Source organism: Lissotriton vulgaris, unplaced genomic scaffold, assembly GCF_964263255.1.
Source record: "Lissotriton vulgaris unplaced genomic scaffold, aLisVul1.2 SCAFFOLD_2163, whole genome shotgun sequence".
Classification (NCBI taxonomy): domain Eukaryota; kingdom Metazoa; phylum Chordata; class Amphibia; order Caudata; family Salamandridae; genus Lissotriton; species Lissotriton vulgaris.
The window spans coordinates 372,068-381,074 of NW_028249362.1; positions in this window are offsets into that span (position 1 = coordinate 372,068).

Genomic DNA, 9,007 nt, shown 5'->3' on the forward strand with positions numbered 1-9,007 from the left:
GGTCCACCAATCTGTAGACAACTTCGCATATCGGATGGACCAACTCATACTACACCTAGGGGGATACCTACAAGCACTGTACACATGCCCAAGAAGTCAACACTTGATGGAACCTACGGCACTCACATTTCAGACATAGCATACAGCACAGAAAACCTTGGGATCGGGGGACAAACTCACCCAGGTCACTCCGCTGTGGGACTCAGAAAGGCTGGTCATGTTAAAAAATAATAGACTGGAGTTTGATAAGTGGTACCTCATCAGCATTTCAAGAGTGTTGACCTTTGGTCCAAGGGACGAGTAATTCCTCCCACTGAATAAAAAACTGGGTATGAATTAGTCGCCAATGAAACATTCGGCTACCTGCAGATATGCCACCCCTTGATGGCAATGATCCCCATAAACAATGTTGTCCGAGAGGCATCACCACTGGAGGCAAGACTATTGGACGACTATACAAGTCGAGGCGTGATTTATCTTACTTATAAAATGAATTAATACCTCTCCAAATACACTCCTTCCCCTACAATACCATTGGGAGGCAGACCTAGAGGATCCTACTAAAGAATATTGGCTAGAGGCCATAGCCTCTCTCAGTGAGGTGGCGATCAGAGCATGGTTACGTTTAGTGCAGTTAAAAACTCTACATAGTTCATAAAGGTCCTGTACACTGGCGTAACGAAAATTGAGGGGGACTCCTTGCAAGGTATGTAGAGGGGCCCCCTCCGGTCTCAATTAGGAGCTCTCCCGACAGAGTGCAGTGCCAAGGGGGGCCCCTGGAGCTTCAGGCCACCCCGCACTGCGTGGGCTGCGGGGGCCTGTGTTACGCCCCTGGTCCTGTAATGTTATGGTAAAGATGGGTCTAATGTGTGAATCATTTTGAAGGAAATGTGGACGTGAGGGATACTTCTTTCATATTATTTGGCAATGCCACATAGTCCAAGTCTTCCAGGGCAGGGTTGTAAACTGTATCAATACTATATATGGAATTGCTCTCCTGCCTTCAGACAAATGGTGTCTGTTGAAGTTTGGGAAGCCCCAGATTTAAATTGTATGGAACAAGTATGGGTTACCCTAGGTATTATGATTGCTAGATGAAATATAGCTCACCTGACGGTAACAGAAGAGACACCACGTCTTGAAGACTGGATGAGGGATTTTGACTATTGCATGCGTGTGGAAACCATAACATATACAAGCAGGGGCTGCCCTAGAAAATTGGAGAAGATATGGGGAAATAGAACACCTATTGGGGAAGCGCATATGACGGCCCCACAATATTGTTTTTCCAGAGCCTATACCAGTGACTGTACTGCAACTGACTAACATCACCCGCACTAGAACGATTGAAGTTTGGGGTTATATGAGAGGTGTGAATGTGCTGAACTGTAATGTTGATACCTGCATGTAAATACGATTGTGTCCATGCTGCATACTGTAATATTAAGTTCCTAAAAAATATGTTACAAAAAAAGCATGCAGGAAAGTTAGGTAGGAACAAATACATATAGAGAGGGAAAAATGCAAAATGAGGCTGAGACAGAAATTGAGAGAGGGTGATAAAGTGTGTTGTGAGAAAGTGAAGGAGCAAGAAAGAATATGCACATTAAACCACAGGTCACATCTTTTTTTTTAAATAGCCTTTCACAGAGCTCTTCTTTACGACACCCCTGAAAAGCTGCCATTGTGACACCATGAAATTCATCATACTTTAGATGGCTTAATGGTATGTTCTTCTATTGCCTTATACGTCAGAGCTGAAGTAATTCTCTGAGGGAGGCACAACATGCTTGTTACAGCACAGAACACAAATACGTCTGGGTCACACAGTCTCCTAATGCAGGGGGCAGACTTTTCTTTACTTGTGAAGCCTACAAAGCATTCATCATCAATACTTAACCCCTTCGATGCTGATGACGAGCTCAGCTCGTCATTAGCCACGGTGGTCGTGTGCTGATGACGAGCTGAGCTCGTCATGTAACGCGGCTTTTGGAAAAAAGCCGCATAGCGCAAAAATAACCCCCTCACGCATGTGGTTAAACATATGAGAACTAAGGACAAACATCAGTACAAAAGACAGACCAAATAACTACCACAGCTTGAACTCACTGACACATTCATTGGGCACAAGGGAGGAAACTAAGAGGGAGGGCAAACAGGAGAGATTGGGGAGAATACAGGGTTAAGGGAGTGAGAGAGGGGTAGATAGATACACATTAATTGACCTAGGTAGTAACAGGTGGATGGAGAAAGGGAGCGAGGGATGGAAAAAGTAACAGAAAGATACAGAGAAACTAGACTGTCTAAGATAATATGAGACCTAAGAAATAGAAGATGCAATTAAGTGAATTAGAGGGAAAGAGGTAGGGAAATAAGTAGTGAAAGAGCCTGTATCGCAGTATGGGCGGCACAGAGAAAGGCATTGGTCCAACATGCTGTGAGAGCATTTCAGTTAACAGACAATAATGCTTGACACAAATGTGTCTAGTTCTCCCACCCAGCTTTCAGTTGTGTCCTTTAGATCGAAGCCATATATAGAATGTTTCTGTATTTGTAGCAAATTGAAGGCTCTTTACGCATGTCGATTATTGTCATTTGTTGCAAATGTGATGTTATCTCCTTTTCCTATTGACACCCTATTATAATTACGCTTGAATCTAGGGAATTCTAAATGTTTTTTATTTGATGTATCATAATTTCATGAAGAGCTCTTGTTTATTGCCTTTGTAACTTAATTATTAAAGTCCTATTTTGTCAGATCTCACAATGTCAAGTGTGTGGCTTTCACTGCACGAACCTATGAAATGAATCTGATCACTTTTTAGGACAGGTGCAAGACTTTTTCTGTACTTTTTTGAAGGCAGACTCCAAGTTGGTCTGTCTGTTGATGTATATTCAGAATGTTCTTGCTTTACTAACAATAAAGGCTTTGCGCTAGTCTGTCTAATAATTTATACTTAGAATTTCAAAAGATTTTTGAACTGAGTAGACTCTTGGTCATGGCTATTTACTTGCTTTGAAGGTGCCCCTTATATTGCTTCTTTCACAATTTGTATAATTTGATGCATTCTTGATGCTGATAAGAATATGACTTTCTTTCAGGTCAGTCGTTAGACAAGACCTTTTTTTTCTTTTTTAGATATTAGTGGTGCGCAGAATATTCTGTTCCGCCTGCAGAATTGGCTGCACTTTTGTGAGTAAGGCAGAGTTTCGGCCAAATTCCCGCAATCATTGCATGATGGAACTTTTTCACGTGCGCTGCTCCCAAATGGTGAATTGGCAAGTGTGATTGACATTTGTTGTCCCCTAGCACGATTTCCTCTGTAGGAGGACATCCGGTGGGTCACCGATGATCGAAACCATTCGCAGTCAGGTTGCTGTCACTCGAGTAGAAAATGAATTTCATTTAAGTTTTCAAATTACGTAGTAGTAAATCGTATCATTACATGATGGCTGACACAGCGATCAAGCAATGAAATGTAAGATTCAATCATGTGTCCAGGATAGCAAATGCACTTTTAAATGAATCTGTATGTTATAGCAAGCAACTTAAGCAAGGTTCTTGGTCCAGCCGAAATGCAACGTCCATCCATTGAGATCTGTGCTCTAGAATACATATTATACTAGCATATTGCACCCTTTTTTTCGAATACTGTAATCTTTTATGAATCGATACAACAAATAACTTGTTTTGACATATATATCAGTGCATAATGGGGTTGCAAGTTCACTTGTTTGGATCTACTGATCACATAAATATAACATGTATTTGTAAAGCGCACGTATCACCCAAGAGACTCCAGGCACTGAATAACAGATATATATTGTTACCCGACTCAATGGCACTCATTTTATCGACCTCAGATGGATGAAAGGAGTGGACCTGCTGGAATTAGAACCTGTGACCAAGAGGTCGAACACAGGCCCCTACAGTGAATGCATTACTCCACTGCGCCACCAGACACAACTACAATTCGGTCGCTGACACTCACCTGCTACGACTTTGTGCTCTCCAGAAGAAAAAAAACAGTAGAAGAGATGATCAGATATTGCTTAGATGGATACATTGTCAGGTGCCATGAGCTAGTAACACCTCAAGAAGTAAGAAAGAGCTGTGACAGAAAGGAAGCACTGGATCGAAAAAGAAAGTATTTGTGTCATGAGAATTACCTGAAAGTAATCCAGGCATTGAAACGTTTTTTTTCCAAATAGCACAGATGAATAGTTTGAACTTACTAGACACCTTAATGCCGCACACTTCTTTTCTCCAAATCTTTTCTTCTTAATTTCAGAATAGTACATGTGAACAGCGTAATCCAGAGTTTACTCTTAGGTTGATAGTGGAATGAAACATAAAGGTAAACTGTTACAAAAACATAAGATTAACATTATCTGCCTGCACGGTAAATAGCTCTTTGCTGGAAATATATATAGCGTCTCTTAGCTGTTGCTCCCGTTTTTTAATTTCCCAACTCTTACTGTACCTTGGGACTTAATCTCTAGTCACCAACTGTTCTCAAGAGGGAAATCATTACTTGAAACACAGCCACCTAAAAGCCTGATGGGATTGATATGCTGATTGTGTTTTTTAGAGACATGTCAGAGTTATTATCAGAGCACGAAAATTACGTTTCAATGTTGAAGAACTCTCATTCCGAAGATGTTCACACATAACAACAAAAATACCTACCTATATAAATCAATGACCGCGAGTGGAAAAATGTCAAATTAAACAATTCCAAAGATAGAAAGAGCCAGCCTGATCGACACCATCAGACCATGCAGCTGGGTAGCACCATTCATTATACTGCTCTCTTTGATCTATCTGTGTCAGTCACAGATATTCTTGGTGAAAGTTTATTACTCTCTGATATGTCTGCCTTGAGCTAAATGCCACTAAGTTTTTCTTCGAGGAAATAGTGTATAAAACAATCAGAGGACATGCCCGTCGGGCTGCGAGGTCTTTTGCTCCATGCCTCTTTCCTCATCTACTGTCAAGGGCTGAGTTGTGCTGCGGATTTTGCCATGTAGGCCAGTCACATACAGACTGTTCCATTCCTCTCAATGACACTTAAGATGGATGAAGCCAGAGGCGCAACTAGAGCCACATTCCGGGGGGGTGAGGGGGGGGGGGGCTACTAAACATTTCGGGGGTGAGGGAGGCTGATTCTTCCAGCAACAGGCAAAGTGAAGATGCAGGGGCTCTAACCCCTTAAGTGCGGGGAACGTTCAGCGGTCGTCGCATGCACTACCTCGCTAGTGCTGCGCACGTCCGCTGAAAGTTCCATTCCCGTTAGCGCAATCGAACGTCCGCACTGGGGCGGAATTTTCGGCGCGCTTAACGGGTTAAGAAGGGGTGGAAACACAACAAAGCCTTGTTAGCAAGTAAATGGTCTTTTAAATACCTGTGAAGTACTTGGTGCGCCTGTGTAACTGCCCAGGAAGCTGTCCCAGCCGGGCTGCCACACAAGACAGTGGGGAGGGGGGGCGGGGGCTGAAGCTCAATGAACCCAATGAGTGTTATGCGCTTGGATGAAGCTCTGGATGAATGTTATAGCCCTCTGTTATGTTGTGTAATACATGTTATACCACTTTAACTGTGTTCATTCCACATTCTACTTTATAGAGTTCTTACACTGTGTTCTTACCTATGTGTTCCAATGTAATTCAGTTGATGCTGACTGCTAACCTGTCTGGCTGTGTACCTGCTCTTCTCTACATTAAACTTAATTCAACCTAATTGGAGTGATATCTTCAATGTAACAACTGGCGACGATCCGGATATTTTTTTATACACCTGGAAACCGCTTTACTTTATTTTCTTCTGATCAGACGGATATATTAGCAGAGACGACGTTGGTAGTGCTTTGACGGCGCATTGGGGACTACGTGTGTGGACGAGCAGCTGATTCCGGTGAGCGAAGCTTATTCTTGATAGAAATACTGGATTTCTGACATTTATCATTGATATTTCACCGTCAAGGGTATTTGCGCTCGAGCTCCATGGATCTTACTGTTGCATTCTTTGAATGGGATGCTGAATGCTCGATGATCCCCACGTCATTCTTCTTGCGACGTTCTCATACTCGCAAGTTCGTCCCCGAAGGCTCGCTGCTGTCCTACCTATGTCAGACGTTCATTGTGAACGTGGCGCATCACGTGATGCGCGGCAGCCATTTTGAATTGGGCAGGCCTACTTGTATTTGCTGAAATAACACGAAGGATGTTTTAGTACCGATTTTGACACCCACAGATCGGTTTTGTATAGCGGTTGAAGGTATTATTTATAAACGCTTTGAACTGCTCTACTGGATTTATATTATTAACACTTTTGAGGATTTTCAGCATTTTTCTGGAATTTGGTGGTGAAGATTGGACAGTGTAAAAAGCTGATTGTTTTTTTTAGTTAATTGTTTCGTGTTGCTCACTCTAACAGGTACACTGAACAATTCCGCCACAAGCATTTTTACTGGCAGCTTTATTTTTATTTTTTTCAACAAGCATCATTATTGACTGTTTTTTTTTTTTTTATCCTTCAACATGAGTCAACAAACATTTTCCTTCAGTAACCCTCAAGATTTCTGGTGTAAAGGTTCTGAATCAGATTTGAAATGGTTGGAGTGGAAAGATTACTTTTTAAATTATATCGAGACTGTGGACTCTGATGGTAAAATGTCTGCTGAACAAAAGAAACGTATTCTTTTACACTCTTTAGGTCCGCAAGGTCTTAAATGTTATAACCAGATGAATAAACCTATTGTTGGGGGTGGGGACAGTAATGTTTTCACCGTAGCTCTATCTAATTTAGATAAGTATTTCTCCCCAAAGGTATGTATCGGCATTACGTGATACAAATTCTTCCAGAGAAAGCAGTCTAAAAGTGAATCTGTTGACGACTACATTGGGGAATTAAAAAAAATGGGGAATGGTTGCGCTTTTGGTGGGTTACTGGAAGATTTAGTTCGTGATCAGGTTGTAATGCATGCTAACAAGCCTGCCATTCAAGAACGTCTTTGGATGAATGGCGATGCTTGTTTGGATGACATTTTAGCCTTAGTTCGTAAAGCTGAGACATCCAGCAGGTGTGCCAGTGCCTTGAAATCTGAAAGTATTAACAAAGATGTAGTAGCTAAAATTAATTCCAGTTCGAGAAAGAACAGTAGCTTTAAACAAAAGAATGAAACATGGGCAAAGCCAAGGTATAGCGGTGAATCTCCCAAATGTTATAGGTGTGGGAGTTCTGAACATCTGGCTTTTGCCAAGTCTTGTCCTGCTAAGAAGAGTAAATGTGGTGCTTGTGGACTGTATGGTCATTATACTAAAGCATGCAGGAGAAGGACAAAGACAGTTAAATGTATTCAAGAGGAAGTTGTCTCTGAGGACAACGCTTCTAGTGGTGATGACCAAGCTTCTGAATGTGCTGTGGTCTTAAAGAAGAAGCTTCTTCTCAACATCTGTGATGGATGTTTACTAGTTGACAACAAGCCTGAATGTTGGATGCACATAGGTGGTGTGCGTGTTAGGGTATATGCTGATTCTGGTTCGCCCTATACAATTGTCAACGAAGATGCTTGGCTTAATACTTTTGTTGACAGGTTTGGTCCAAAATTATCTTCTCCAGATATTGACCCTGAGGGTTATAATGGTGGGAAGATTGATATTATTGGTTTTCTTTGGCTGAAATTTGAATTTAAGAATCGCAAATCTTATGGCAAGTTGTACGTTTCTAAAAAAAAGTCCATCAGTGTTGGGATGGAAAGATCAAGGGGAATTGCATATAATTCTTGATCCCAATTCGGTGGAAAAGGTGTTAGTGATGGATTAAAGGCACTAAGACTGGTGGAGAACTTTTAAAAAAATGTCCTGCTGTGTTTCAGAAAAAAATTGGCAAATTAAAGGATTTTGAGCATAAGATAATTTTAAAACATTCTGCAGTGCCAAAAATCCATGAAGTTAGAAGTGTGCCAATTGCTTTAAGAAAGAATGTTGCATCTGAACTTGAGAGATTGGTCTCCTCTGACATAATCGAGCCAATTGAGGCATCTGCTTGGGTTTCTCGTTTGGTTGTTGTGAAACGTACAAACGGAAAATTTAGATTATGTGTGGATCTACGCCATTTAAATGATAATATTGTAGTGGATCAATTCCCCCTGCCAAAAATTAATGAAATGTTAGCCTTACTTGATGGTGCTAAGTGGTTCACCACAATTGATTTATCTTCTGCATACCACCAGATTCCCTTGTTTAAAGACAGCAAGCAGTACACTGCTTTTATAACCCCCAAGGATGTTTTCAATTTAGGAGAATGCCTTTCGGCCTGGCTTCAGCTGCGGCTGTTTTTCAGCGCTTAATGCACAGGTGGTTTTCCACTGTAAAAAACACAACGTTTTTCCAAAATGACGTTCTTATTTTTAGTAAGGAAAAGGCAGAACATGACAATACTTTGGAGAAGGTTTTAAGTATACTGGATGCAAAAGGGTTGACTGTTGAATATACTAAGTGTACTGTTGCTAGTGATCATGTCACTTATTTAGGCCATGTCATTGATTGCGACGGTATCAGACCAAAACCTAATTTAATTGATGCGATCAAGTGCGCTCCTTCTCCCAAAGGGAAAGATGATGTTAGATCCTTTATTGGCCTAGCTGAATTTTGTTCTAAATATATTCCAAATTTTGCAACCACAACGTATAATATTAGACAACTGTTAAAAAACAAAACCAAGTTTGTTTGGTCCATGGACATAAAAAGCTGCATCACTAACATCGCTTCTTTAAAAAGTTTTAATCCTGAAGCGCAAACTATCATCACTACAGATGCCAGCATTAAAGGTTTAGGTTCTGTTTTATCTCAGATTGGTTTGAATGGTAAGGAACAAATTGTGGCATATGCTTCCAGGTCACTCTCGTCTACTGAAGAAAAATATTCTACCATTGAAAAAGAAACTTTGGCTTGTGTGTGGGCGGTTAATCACTTCAGAGCTTTAGTGTGGGATACAAATTTTTTT